The following is a 12,859-nucleotide window of genomic DNA, read 5'->3' as shown; positions in this document are numbered from 1 at the left end:
TAGTGGGATCAGTCTCTCTCAGAAACATTTAAACCAGTAACTGAGAGTCTGAAAAGCGTACACACACTATGAATGAGGGCAATGAAGAAGAAGAGGAGGAGCATGTGCTATTACCGATTCCCTTAAGCATCACTGTGATAGTGAGTTGGACGGAACATACGGGGTCAGCAGAAAGCAACTGCATGACCCTATACATTTAACTACGAAGGCAGAACAAGTTGGGAATAAGGAACCTTAAAGAACACCTCGTTCATTAGAGCTAATATTCTTAACAATCTTCGAACATCAAAAGACCATCTCCCAAAAGAGGGAAAAGCATATGGAAAAATATTACATATGACTAATGTGTATTGGAAGTGGTGAATTAAAGGGAGAGGCAGTAACAAATACAAGAATATAATTACACCCACGTTAGCACGTAATGCAAGCAAAGGTGTTGAAGTTCAGACTAGGAGAGCGTACAATCGACTTCTGGAGTGCATGCATCCTGATGACCTGAATGGACTCATAGATCAATTACGACTACTCTCAGCATCAGCTGCTGCAAAGAATACAAGAAATCAAATATCACATGAAGCATTTCAGGGGTTCAAGAAAGACGTATCATCAAGTGAGTATGGAGACGGTTGTTCATGAGCCCCATAGGCCAGGGCACAAAACATTCTCATTCAGATACGTCATAATACGAGGATGATGATTTACGACAGTCTTATCTCATAGATATATGAGAATACTCAAGATCAAATGAAAGTTTCAAGTACATTTTCATAGTCATAGGAACGTACTCCAAATTTACATGGGCTCTGTCTGCTGTAGACTGGAGTGAATCGGTGACCTAAAATCTTCAAACCGACCATGGATTCGAAATTTACAATAAGCATTTCAAAGTGATAAGGGAACTATATGGAATAAAACAACTGCTCAATATTCTCTCATTTGAAATCTAGTGTTGTTGAACAGTTTAACAGGATGATTAAAAATCGGAAGTGGATTCAATTTAATCTTTGAGGATCATACAAATGACTAGACATTCTACCACATATTATTGATGAGTATAATTGGACTACTCGTCATACAATTACGATGAGACCTATTGCAGTCCGTGATAATGCGTTTCTAAATACAGTATACAATCGAACTGAGAAGGATCCACATAAGCAGAAGTTCAGTGTAGGTGATTTGGTGCGTGTTTCGAAATATGAAATTATGTTAGAGTAGTATTACCTGCTGAAAGGATCAAAAAGTGATATTTACAGTTTCCAAAGTGCAACTCACAAACCGAAAACTTGCACCTTAGAGGTCAGTGTGATAAAAAAGTTTCGGAGAGTTTTCACACAGAGGGGTTACAGAAAAGCTCTACACTGGACGTGTTTCTCATTCAGCAGGTCATATCAAGTCAACGGAGCAATACATTAGCGACATGGTTCGGCGTCATGTCAAAACACTACAACTGAGAAAACACTTGTGATGCCTTATAACAGGATACGTAAGTTTCACCCCAAGCAGAAGCTTGTCAAGAGTGCTAGGAAGCACATCAACAGAGGTGGGGTGGTATTCTCGATAACCTACCTCTGGATACAACTTGTGTGATGTTGGAACGAAGCTCTAAATGCGTCTAGCTCATCGCTATAAGAGAATTAATATACTAAATTGCGCACGCAAGGAGCACAGTATTATTTATGCCAGAAATAAAGATAGTCTTATTTCAGATCATATATTAGCCGATAATGGCAAGCTGATATTGTGAATAAAGGACGGTTGTGTAGGACAATGTATTGGTGCATTTGCAATCGATAAGGAAATGTATGCCACACTTAAATTGTGTGCTGGAATAAGTAAAAGCGTCCGCCCCGATAGCTGAGTGGGCAGCGTGACGGACTGCCGTCCTCCGGGCCCAGGTTATATTCCCGGCTGGGTCGGAGATTTTCTCCGCTCAGGGACAGGGTGTTATGTTGTCTTCATCATCATTTCATCCCCATCCGGCGCGATGGTCACCCAGTGTGGGGTCGAATGTAATAAGACCTGCACCAAGGCGGCCAGACTTGCCCCGCAAGGGGCCTCCTGGCCAATGACGCCAAACGCTCATTTCATTTTACAGTAAAAGCGAACTACTTTCCTTTAACACCTCTAAGCAAGGGGGAGTGTAGTATTGCATTCATCGGTCTCCAAACACCCAGTAACATAGCTAATATCCCCGCACCAAACAATGAACTGCATGGTGGAGTTGTGGTAATACCTTGTGGCACTACGACACTGAAGACTCAAATGCACATATAAAACGATTTGTAAGAGGTTTTGAGTTGTATTCGATTGTTATTACGTTTCAGGTATAGGATCATACCATTCCTCATTGATAACACCAATATGGTAGCTATCTCCCTGTGGCCTGAGTTATGAATGGAAATTTGGACTGAAGAGCGAGGCATGCAAGGGTAGGCTGTGCAGTGTGAAAAGCCACTGTATCAGGATGGCATAGTGGTTAGCACGAAAGCCAGTTTCAAATCCTGGCCTCTGTACAAATTTTCAGTCGTGACAGAAGTCTGTATGCATACGTAATAGATAGTTTGAGACTTGAAAAGGTCTCTGGAACTACATAGTTTCATTAGATTATCAGCGTTCTTGCTGGAGATGCCTGAACTCTTTTTCTAAGTGTGAGCATTTAGAAAAGACATCTGCGCGACTACTCAAACCAGGTACTGGTACGTGTGACATGCACACTGAGGATGGGGGACTCCTGTCCCACAATCCCATACGCTCATTTCCATTTTTTTGAGGATATAAAGTTCTTGAAGTTTAAGAATGCCTACCACCAGAACATTGTCCCTTTGTTGTATGCACTGACTGAGTGCTTACTAGTTCCTGTGGCACATTGTAAAGGTGATCTCTCAGTCTGTCATACCACTTACACAGAACGACATGTACTGTATACAGCTGCCTATGAAGTTGTATCCTCAAATGACCTCAGTCTCAGTCAATTCGAATCGTATATCAGGAATAATCCTGAGAGATGGTCGCTTTCTCAGTTTGAAAAACTTGTGTTGTTTGTTGATGCTCTTAAGCCAAAAAACATTCCATTGATCAATTCGCAGGAGAACGTTACCTTGTACAAGCAGGCATGGCACGTAGTAATTACTTGGAAACCTCTCGATCGCTAAATACTTGTCACTTCTAGCATGTTTCGTTTCCCTCCTACTCCGCAACTCCTCCTTATTTTATGAATCAATTCAATGAAATTAATATATTCTAAATCTGATTGCGTAACTTGCAATATTGCCCCCTTATATTATGAATTTTTCAAAGATTTTAATAACACTTGTGGTCTATGACGTTAACACATTTTAAATTTGGCATGTAATCTTCAACACCACCCCTCCCTCTTCTGCCTCCTCTTTCATTAATAGTATATGTTAGTCAGCTTCACATTGGTCACTCCACAAATATTACGTATCTAGGTGTTCTAATGATGTTCATATACTTCAAAAAAATTGTCATGAGGTTTCAGCTTAGTAATCCATTTTAAATTTTATTCCTAACTAAAACAAATGTAAATTTCTTATCTATTATATGTGGATAAGTCACACAGTGCGTCCTCTTCAGATGGTGTGTATTTGAGTAATGCTATGTAGTTTCACATTGTATTTGAATTATGTCATATATTTATATAGTGCATACTTAACTTTTCATTTTCCTGCCTCTTCTTCCCCCTTCCCTCCCCTATCCCCCTTCCAGTAATATGCTCTAATCACACCGCTATACTTGTAAAAATACTCACGAGGTTTCAGCTTAATGGCCTACTTTAAAACAGAATAATGTACTGGGAAGAAAAACATGATAATTATGGGTATAATTTTAAATATCATTAAGTATATCTGACCTCTTACCTGCCTCTAGTGCCTTTTCCCACACCCTTCGCTTTTCTATCCCCAGTCCACCCTACCACAGCTGGAAAATTTGTTATTTATGATGTTTTATCTCATATACATTACCCATCTGTGGTCTCAATATGTTTCAGCTTAGGAACTCATTTTAAATTTTATTCCAAACTAAAAGAGCTGTATATTTCTTTTCTATTATGTGTGGGGCTATGCATACAATGTTTCCATTTCAAATGATATGTATTTGAATAATGCTACATAGTTACATATTATATTTGGATAATATTGTGTAAATGCATATTGCACTTTTCATTCTCCCTTCCTCCTCTTTCCCCTTCCATCATCCATCCCTCTCCCTCTAATACGCTCTAATGATGCTGTTATACTTGTAGACATATTCATGAGGTTTCAGCGTAATGGTCTACATTAAAAGAAAGTAATGTACTGGAAAAAGCAATGTCATTTCTGCTCTAATGTAATTTTAAATATCGTTATGTTTATTCTATGAAATTTAGTTGAAATGTACCACTGGACTAACATGCTCCCATCCTTCTTTGTTCCCTGCCATCCCTTCATGCTACCCTTCTCTCCAGTTTCTCCTTTATACATTCCTACTCTCTTCCCCATGTCCCCCTCTCTCCAACTAATTCGACATCTATCTCACCTGCTCCAAGCATGCCCTTAGTACCAACAACCTTTACATCCCTTCCTTCCCCAGTCCACCTTGACAGAGTATTTTGTGATAAGGTTTTTTTTTTTTTTACATTACCCATCTATCGTCTCAATAGGTTGAAGTTTATTTGCTTTGTTTGGAAAACAGTAATCAAAAATTTTACTGGCTTACTGCATAATGATGGACTTCACATTGCTTTCTCTCTCTCTCTCTCTCTCTCTCTCTCTCTCTCTCTCTTGATGGAATATTTGGTCACTGCACCTGGTGTGCTGTGCATTCTTTGTATATGTCCCACTCCAGTTTTCACTTACAACATATTCTATGTCTTATTTTTTCATTGACGATGTGACACTTACTGTAAAAAACAGATGTAATGTGGTAAGGGATATTTACGTTATGTCATGGTATATTTCAATCTTTGAGATCCAGACCATCTGGCGCCAAGTGTAGATAATATGGTCCTTGAGTTTAGTGCTTTCAGTGTGGTATGCAGCGTCACCGAATAACATCTCTTGCAAATACGCCTAACAGCAATTGAATATGAAGGCATACATTTTTCTTGTATTGCCCACTTGTCTGATCTTTCCTAACTATATTGTAAGTACTTGTACTCAACGTGTTCTTTCGTTCCTGATGTTACATTGTTCTTGTAATATTTACATAATTTTGCAACGGTTATCTGATTATCATTACTCGAAACACATTAGAAATGAAGTATTTAGTTATCAAGACGATTCCAAGGAATTACTGCATGCTAAGTCTGGATGGTTGCATACCTTACAAATGGATCACTTCATCATTCAAATGGAACAAGCAGGCAGCTGAATGTCACATTTGTGGGCTGTCATTAGCGATCAAAACCAAAACTCAATGTAGTGACCCTTGACACTTAATGGGGAAGTTGTGCTGTGCAGCAAACAATATGTACAACTTGAAATACCCGTCTTCTTTCTTAATTTGAGGGTAAATGATGCCTACTTTCTTTTTAAGCACGTGAGTGATTTTGAATTGGAAAAAGATAAGGTCTGTGTCATAATCGACATTATAGAAAAATACATTTCATTCTCAAACGAATCACATAAAGAATATCGCTCTGCTTCCTGGATTCATTATAATCCAGGCTCCCACCTCTTCAGAAAGCTGCAGACACAATGTGTTGTGAGGACATGCATATCACCAGAGCCCACATATCCTGATGATACTAAGTTTTGGCGTATGACGAAGAAGGACACCTTTCTATACAAATGACTCGATTCGATGGAGAGAGTCCATAAAGTCAAATGGCGAGATATAACCAAATTCAACAGCAAATTCGCAAGCACTGCTATGCAGAGTATAGGCATGTGGTGAATGACTGGCAGGAGTTCAACATCTCTTATATACAGATATGTCGTAAATTATACATGGAGACAAATGTGCATTTGTTTGCCCACATCTTTGAGAAATTCCAGGGTTTATGCCGGGGTACATACACACATAATCTTGTCTTCTATTACATTGTGCCAGCACTTTATTGGGACACAATGTTAAAAAAAGACACATATCAACATTGAACTGTTGACTGATATCACTGTGATGCTTTTTATTGAAATGAGATTCACAGAGAATTTCCCAATGTATCCACAGGTATGCCAAGTTGGATAACCTGTGACTGAATGAGGAGGAGTGCAGGCCATCTGATGATTTGAGTCACATCCTTCATTTGTTTGTACACAGTATCTATGGGTATGCTATGAAATATTCTCTGCTTTTTGGAGGGTTCTGATGGCTGTCTAAAGATGAAATCGTCAGACAGGAAAAAGATATCCATCATGTGGCTGCTGATACTAGAGCGGGATATATCCTGCACACAGACCTGGAATATACTGCCAATTTGCATGATGCCCACAGTGACTTACCACTGTGTCTGGAGCATCTAGTCTCAATAAATGGTTCCATCCCCAACCTGATGACATGCTGTGGAATAAGCAGAGATACATTCAACATTTTAGAAACCTCTAGCAACGTCTGTTATGGCATGTGACTTATTAGAATCAGCTGTGGCATCTCCTTTGACCAGCATCCCTGGTTGAAGGAATACATTGATGCTAATATAGAAAAGAGGGCTCTTGCGACTTGTGATTTTGAGAAAGATATTTATAAATTAATGAATAATTCATTCTTCAGCAAAACCGTTAGAATGCTTTAAAGCTTCGCTAAATTCATGTAGTTTACCATTGGGATGGGCGTTATGGTGCTGGAGATTACAATGCTGGGCCAAATTTTAAGCAGACCAGAAACTGCAATGAAGGACTAGTCGCTGTGGAGGCAGCTGAGGTATCAGTGGAGTTCACAAAGTCTGTCTCAATCGGTATGTGTAGTCCAGACTTCTCCAAATTCTGCATGTACCGGTTCCACTACGAGTTTGCAGAACCAGACTTTGCTGAGGTCAAGTCACATTATAGAGATACAAAGTTTCATCTACTGGATGAAAGATTGTGATCCATATGAAGCAATCAGTTACTATCCTGAGGAATTCGAAACATCTGCATAAGCGACAGATAATCCTTATGGCATAGCATCTGAGAACAAGAACGTTACCAGCCTGATGCTAGACAAGGCAAACAGCATGCAGATTGTGGAGTTTGTCGTGCTCAGATCGAAACTATATGCATACCATATAGAGGCAGATGCCATCCAAAGATGGGCTAATAGTGTGCATCCTGCAACCTCATAGGCTCTTATGATCAAAGACTGTAAGAAGTATATGCATGGTTATGATGGATCTCCACAAGCGTTGCACCAAGTAGCCTTTCGGTCATGAGGTCATGGGGTGCATACTGCACTGAACTGAAAGCTTGTCTGTCATTCCATGATAACAAATGATTCATCTGTGCAGATGGGATTGGGACCTTCCAATTCTCACACTGTTTGCTTGTGTGACTGAGTGTGCATGTGCATTCATGTGTGTTTTTATGTGTGTATATGGGACTGATAGATGAAGTGTTTGTCACTCTTGTGTGAATGTGTGTATGCATGTGCATAAATGCACAATATGACTGCTTGCAAATTGTATATATATTATGTGTAGTCTGTATATTTTCTTTTGCTCACTATTGTGCTCATATATATGTGTGTGTGAATTTGTGTATGTGTCATTCTTCTTCACCTGCAGGTGCTAGTCCTCATGAATCGTAAATATTGTAAACTGATCAGCCCGAATCTTATGAGCACCGACCTACTATCGATATAGAGCCGTCCAGGCTACAGCAGCATCACCTGGCAAGGAACTGACTGCTAGTCAGATACATGGGCAGTGCATGTAGTATCAGTAAGTGTGCAGTCCATGTGTAGAATGGGGAAGGTGCTCGATCTAAACAGGGCAGGCGGCGCACCAGACACTCGTAACGACGCGCCTCCGCACCAGAGACCCATGGATATGCTAATTTTAATAACTGACATTGGCAACTGGTAACATGACCATTGGCATTGGTCGTGGGCGCAGTGGCAGAGCTTTGCATTGTATTATGAATACCGATACCTTCTTCATTATGCCGAGGGGCGGGAGCGAATCCATCCCCCTCCAGGGGAACAGCTCCTTGGCACCTGCACTGTGGGGTGGAGACAAGCTGGCGGTCTCTCCATTATGCCCTGGGGAATATTCACATGAGCAACCATGGGTCCAGTGGAGCTCGAGCAAGGCACCATGAAGGCCAAGGAATCTTGTAACCTGGTTGCAGACTATGTACACCTCATATAACCATCATGTTTCCTATTGGCAGTGGCATTTTTCAACAAGATAATGCACCAGTTCCAACCGGTGCTGGCCCCTCAACTCACCAGTTCTGAACCCGATCAAATACATCTGGGATGTGATTGAATATGACAGCAGAGCTCATCGCCCACGTCCCTGGGAATCTGCGGAAATTAGGTGGCTTGTGTGTTGGTGCCAACTCCCTCCAGCGACCTACCAAGGCGTCATTGCTTCCATGCCACATTGTATCGCTTCTGTTATCCGTGCTGAAGATAGATATACTGGTTATTAGGTAGGTGGTCCCAATGTTTTGGCTTGTCAGTGTATATACAAAAAATTTGTATTAGTATGATGTCGCTAAGAAATCAATTGCTGTTGTGTAAATATCGTATATAAAATTAGTCTCATCGTCTCTTAATATTAACATGATGTATTTCTGCAATCATGCGCTGGTAGTCATGTATAATAAAAGAATTGTATCAATTTGATGCATTTACGGCAACAGATGGTACAGCAGAATACATAGAACGCTTTTATTGCTGTCTTGAAACGAGTTTCTCACTCTGAAATGGTATTTGAAAGTTGCGTTTTTTTTAAAAAAAAAAGCTCTTCTTATGCATTGTTCGAGGATAAATGTCTACCAGCCAAGCCTTTGAATCGTGATCTAGCCAGTGGATTACAGTTGCATGATATTGCTGCACATGTTGTTCGAGATTCCATGACTGTTATGCGAATATGGAATCGATAGTTCTGGTTAGCCACACTTAATGCTCAACAGTCCCACGCTACTAGCACAACACTGTGGAGGGTCGTGCATCCATGTCACATATCTTGAGTCAGGGATTGGGTTTGTTTACAGCTGGAGCATTACCGACTGTTAGCAGGGCACTGTTGTGACTTCCCTTAACGTGGTGGCGGAGAGAGGCGCGCAGGCAGCAGTGAGTCACCGATAACACTGCACTCGCGCGTGGCACAGCGTCGTCTTCTCAGAAGAGTTCTCGTTGTGTGCAAAGCATCACAACGAACGCATCCGCAATGTGGAGCCTCTGAGAAGAAGGGACGCTGCCAGATTCTATTCATCATCGTCATATACGCCCAGTAGCTGACGCTATGGCATGAGGTGGCATTATGTACACAACACCATAACCTCTGGTTCGCATGCCCGGTAATTTAGACAGTAGATGCTACATTGCTGACGTGTTAAGGCCAGCATGTGCCCTTTCTTCCAGGTCTCCGTAATGTTCTTTTCCAGCAAGGTAACGCGAGACCGATTGATGAACTTCAGCAAAGGGCTGAAGTGGTATTGAAGGGCCTACTCTTATCCCAATGCAGCCCGACTCGGTGTCCAGCATTAACACTGTCGCAGGAGGCAGTTCTGTCTACTAAATTTCGAGCGCAGTATGCTCCAAAGAAAACGACAAATTTAATACAATAATTAAAAATTCATTTGGTATTTTTTCTGGTGCTAAAAGTTTAAGAGTGAGTTGTGTAAACAGCACTTTTATTGGGAAAGCATCTTCTGATGTTGGAGCTCGCCCAGCGGGTCCTCACACCCAAGAACCGTATATCCTCAGGTACTCCTGAAAAGCCCAAAGAGTCACAATAGGAATCATCTCTCATTGGTTTCAATACTCATCACAGGGATATAACAAGCTTAGAAGAATATCAACGACAACAACGTCTTGTAGACGCTACTTATAAATTGAGATGCGAGTCCCACAAACATGGTGACTCAGTAACTTAAGACCCTGCCATTATTGCGCACTGTAAATGACAGCCCCAAAACCACTTCATGGATTTGGATTCTTAAGTGTAAATGTCAAGACACACATAACAAATGTCCGTAAATTAAATACTTTTCTAACTGCCTCAAATGTTGTGCCTGAATTAGTTAAGATATTATCTGTTGTGAAGCCATCGTTCAACTGTATCATGAATCAGTACAGAGATGTGTGATTTGTTTAACACAATTTGTTTCAAGACAAGATTACCCCATTATTAAGTTCTACAAAACAAGGAAACACAAATCACTACTTCGCGTTACCACACTTAGTAACATTTTTGTGACGTAAATCTATCTCTGTTGCCCAGCATATTACGTATCTTAAAATTAATATACCGTTAGGCACAGCCAAAATAATAAGCAAGTAACAAACTCGCACATTCAGTTGTATTAGAAGGCTATTCCTTGTACATCTCTTGGTGGCGCATAACACTTTCACAAAGCTCAGTATATTAACTAAAATCAACCAACCTCACCTCGCAAAGACTGCACCATCCTCTTAGATGTATACCGCAGCCACCAACGACGCTGCAGTAGACAGTAAAATCATTGAAGCATTATGTCTCAGGTCGTAGTAAATCCTAAAAACAATGTTGTATCTGTATTGTAATGTTTGCATCCACCAACAGGAAACATTAATTTAACGAAAATTAAGTTAGGTTGTTGGCTGCTTTTCACGAGAACAAAGCTGAATAGAGCCCAGAAATGTCCTTTGATCACTTCTGCACTCTAATTCAACGCGGTGACACATTCCTCTCTTACAACGCAAAATATCTCTACATCCTCGAAATGTGAAAGCAACCAATCTTTTTCTTCTACATGAAATACATTCAAGCAATGGCTGATACTTCCTAACAGATGCTGCTCGTTTTTAAAGTGCTTTGCTACTACCGCTGAATCAGTGAGTCGTTTTATTTGTTATTATGCCCTTTAAGCCTTACTTTATATCTTAGTCCTGTCTGACCCATACACTTCACCTCACAATTTTGACATTTTATTTCACAAACCCCTACTTTCCCCATCCAATTCGCACATGTGCTTATCTTATGCTCAGCCTTTGCTAGAGTTTGTTATCGCCTAGAAGGCAATTTTAATTACTTCATTGTTGAATAACCTCGCCAATTTCTATTAAATAATTACCTAGTATGGCACGAACCTATAATTTTGCTGATTCATCTGGTTTTGGTGGTTTCTGTTACCCCCAACTGCATCAGTCCTATGTATTAAACCTACGTCATGACCATTTTCTATTAGTGTTGGTGTTAGTGTTGTCAGTTTAGAGAACGCTATTTTATGTTTATAGCGGTGGCATGAAGTATTATCGATTACTGCACCTGTGACGTGTGTCTCCTATTTATTCCTCTATCTAGCTTATTATTCTTGTTCTCGACCATCAGATCAAGATAAACACCCAAGTTGCACTTGCTCTGCTGTAACTAGTACATTCTTACGCTTTTTGTTAGTGTCACTTGCCAATCTTGGGTTGGTGAAGCCAGCTGGCTTTAGTTAACAAACAAAGCTTTATGAGGAAGTCATGCACCATCATGAGTTGTACAAGGAAGTGTTCTCTTATATCATTGTCGATGCAAGTTTTTTGTTTGCTTACTACTTTTGACTGTGCTTATTGGCATATTGTATTTAAGGTCCGTAAGACTACAGTGCAATATAGATAGATTTACATTACATATGTGTTACTAAGAATAGTAATGCGAAGTAATGATATGTATTCCCTTGTTCTACAGAATTTGATACTGGTATACTGTAGTCACGAAACATATTGCGTTAAATAGATCACACATTTACGAGAAATCGTGTGTAATAATCTCCGCACTGATTAGTTAAGCTGTACGAATTAACCTCCCTATGGGATGGATAGGTTACTGTGCTATAGAATTAAAATTGACACTTCTGAATGGCCTCTCGAGATCTTCACTTCCGCTTTCATCAAGGACGTGAATTCAGATATCCGAGCATGGAAACTATACTGCCTTCATTCAGCGTACCACCGAATAAATTGCCTTGCCTTAGCCGGCCACCTTGACCGAGAGGTTCTAGGCGCTTCAGTTTGGAACAGCGCGACCGCTACGGTCGCAGGTTCGAATCCTGCCTCGCGCATGGACGTGTATGATGTCCTAGTTAGGTTTAAGTAGTTCTAAGTTGTAGGGGACTGATGACCTCAGATGTTAAGTCCCATAGTGCTCGGTGCTATTTGAACCATTTGAAATTGCCTTACCACGTCAAGATCGACTCGAAATTTTGGCATTCGCGTTTTCTTGGTGAAACGTACACTTAGGTTCTGTTTTCCAGTAAGGTGTGTGAAACAGTCTATGAAGCTCACAACGCAGCTGCATAAATTTCACGAAGTGGAATCACGAAGCCTGGAAAGCGTGTTATCAAGCAGAGTTGTGGCTTCCTTTTTGCCGCAACCCGCCTTTCATCTTCTCCGTGCTGAATCGCCGCCAGTAGGTATTGCCATTTAGCAGCACCCGCTTGCAATGCACAGAAAATGGCTTGCAAAACAACTTTCGTGATTCACGATCGTGGAATAATACTCTGGTATTAAAGGTCACGACGCCTTCATGCAGGGTGTAGTCGCGGGCTCTGGATGAAAAACAACGGACTGTAGAATTCGTGCTCTCTATTTTCTAATTACTTCGCTTGTATTCACGAGTTTTTAGAGAACTATAGTTCCCCATATTTACTGCGCTATGTGGCATGTCGTGCAAGCTAAATTACGTGGCGTGATGAAGCATCTGCAACGCTCCCCGTTAATAACTAATAACTATCTTCCAGCA

Source organism: Schistocerca nitens, chromosome 6 (genome assembly GCF_023898315.1).
Source record: "Schistocerca nitens isolate TAMUIC-IGC-003100 chromosome 6, iqSchNite1.1, whole genome shotgun sequence".
NCBI lineage: Eukaryota > Metazoa > Arthropoda > Insecta > Orthoptera > Acrididae > Schistocerca > Schistocerca nitens.
This window is presented reverse-complemented; position numbering follows the sequence as displayed.